Here is a 2902-nt window from a genome sequence, read left to right as displayed (position 1 = left end):
AGAGAGAGAGAGAGAGAGAGAGAGAGAGAGAGAGAGAGAGAGAGAGACAGAGGGAGAGAATCCTTGTTACTTAGAAAAAAATAAAATAAAAAAATGTTCCTGCTTCTGACCACTATTTTTTTTTGGTCTGGAGCATCAGAATTCAACTGGTCCTCCATGTTTATAATATTGGGGTTATCTCTGACTCTTTCCTCTCTCACAGCTCATGTTCCATCTGCTACTATGTTTTTTCTATCCCACATGTATAGCAAGCATTTATTAAATTCTTATTAAGTATATAATTTATGTTAGCTAGGAGCTCAGTGATAAGCAAAAATAAAATAGATACAAGATATATATTTTTTGTATGTGAATAGTAGATAATTGTAAGAAGAAGATACACTGCTCATGTGAAGAAATCTAGGAAACTGAGCGGGAAGCATAATATGCAGCATTTGGGTGAAGAAACATAAGCAATAGTGTTATCTCAGTATACTAAGACCATCTTGAAATGCAGAACCAATAGATGTGAATATTTGGAAAAAAGATACCAAGGTTGTCATAGACATTTTGCAATGAAGGACTTCAGTTATATAGGGTTTTTTTTGGGGGTGGGGAGGAAAGAGGGGGTCTCTCTCTGTTCAAAGCAGAACACTAATAATTTGCTAGCTGGCTTTAGTGATAATTTAAAATTTCAAAAGATGGAGGAACTAATGTGGGGAATTTTTAATCTGCATCTGATTCTCATTAACAAAGGGGAGCCGATTGCTGAAGAGGAAATCATGGAAATTCCATAGGGACAGAGTATGGGGAGTAGCCATTCTATCTTAGAATTTTCAAAAGAGGAAAAGAAAATCAAATATGAAAAACAAAACAAAACAAAACAATGAGTTTGTGGCTGGTAGGTAGAGAAATAGGCTAAAAGTCACAAATTCTACCCTGCCCTGTTTGTTCTGCTCCATGGGTAAGATTTACATAAGCAATAATTGGCATAGTAAAAGTGGAAAGGAATGGAAAGAAATATTCTAACCCCAAATCAGACAGGAGGTGGGCTAAGCAGAGTAGCTGAATAGGCTGAAACAAAGGAATTCAAAAAAGACTTAAAGAATATGCTTTCTCTAGCTATCAACACCATAAGTCTAAATCACACATAAATGAAATAGGCCCTTTGAGCTAAAAGATCTAATAGACCCCTCCCATAATCGCCATTTTTGTTTACACTACTGTGGTCATCCTGACAATTACTCTCCAGGTTCTGCTTACTTTGCTCTTCATCAACTCATACAAGCCTTCCTATGTTTCTCTGAAGTCCTGGTATTTATTATTATAGTTGAACAATATTCTACACATTCACACAACACAATTTGTCCAGTCATTTCCTGATGGGTACCCACTATTTTTTTCTACAACAAAAACCATTATTCTAAATATTCTGGTATATATGGGACCTTTCTTTCTGTGTTTAACCTAATTAAGAAGAAAGATGAAATAAGAGGATCTCAGGGTCTATGTGTATGAACAGTTCAGTGACTTTTGTCACACAATTTCCTTTTCCCACTAGAACTGTGGGACTTGTTTACAGTTTCTCAAAAAATCCATTATTGTACCCGTCTTTCCACACCCAGAGCAATTTGAACTACTTCAGTCTTTATTATCTTTTTTCACTTTAGGGACATACTATGAAACCTCAGCATCATTTTAATTTACATTTATGTTAATAATTTGGAACAAGCTTTCAGTGCCTAAGTAGAAAGAAGTATATTCCTTGAAGTACTTATTTTATTCTAAACACAATGTTCCCTTTTTACACTACTCAAGTTGTACCAGGAAAAACAAATAACTCTTGTTTATTGAGCTTTTTTGCGAGGTCTGAAGCTTATGTGTGACAAGCTATTCCTGCTCTAAACGTGTCTTTTCCTCCTTTCTGACATGGATGGGTCCTGTGTCTTTTCTGAAACTCTTTGTGGAATATTTTATTCTAGAATTGATATCAATGATATCCAGCCATGGACGTTCCACACCATTTTAGGAGGGATGTTGAGAGCCTGACATATCCTGGTTGGAGGTCCAAATGATGTCCTCTTGAGAAAGAAAGAAAGATAAGAGAACCAGAATGAGAACAGGAAGGAGAGGTGTGGGACTAAAGCTGAGAAAGAGAAAAATGAAAGGAAGATAAATGACAGTGGCCGAAAAGTCCTTGGACTTCAGATAAGGGAAGGACTTACTGTCTCACGGCTTGGGAAAAGTCCAACAGGAGGACTTTTCCATCAGCCAGGATGAAGTCCAAGCATCAAATGATTTAATGACTTCCAAGTGACCAGAGTTCTCATTCTCTTCCTGCCATGGCCTGAAGATCATTGCACCTGAGGCCAATCTTGTTTGGCTTCTGTTTTGATCACTGGCTTACCATTTTTCTCTAACCAATCTCACTCCACTGGCCAACAGCTAACTTAAATGGACAGGTGAGAGTCAGCAGCTGGGGTGCATCAAAGTGGATGATACAAGGCACTACTTGAAGGCAGACATAGTGCCATATTCAAAACTGTGGTTGCAATGTAATGTGAGGTTGTCAGCTAACCAGAAGGAGAATGTCAGTGTCTCACTAAGGAAATGAGTGGAATCAGGTATAATGGATGAAAGGTCCTGTCTAATACATGGGAATGAAAGTCAAGAGTGGGAGCTGTCAAATCAGTCAGTGAACAAGAATATATAATTACTGGGGACATAAAGAAAGGCAAAAGCATAGTCTCTGTCCTCAGGAAGCTCACATTCTAATGAGGATCAGGGCATGCCAAAGGAAGAAATAGTCACTTACTAAGTGCCTACTATGTACCAGTCACTGTGCTATGCACTTTACAAATATTCTCTCGTTTGACCCACACAACAACCCTGGGAGGTAGGTGTTATTATTATCATCCCCAGT

This window comes from Vombatus ursinus, unplaced genomic scaffold, assembly GCF_900497805.2.
Source record: "Vombatus ursinus unplaced genomic scaffold, bare-nosed wombat genome assembly UNPS02014864.1, whole genome shotgun sequence".
Lineage (NCBI taxonomy): Eukaryota > Metazoa > Chordata > Mammalia > Diprotodontia > Vombatidae > Vombatus > Vombatus ursinus.
Note: the sequence above shows the minus strand (reverse complement) of the source record.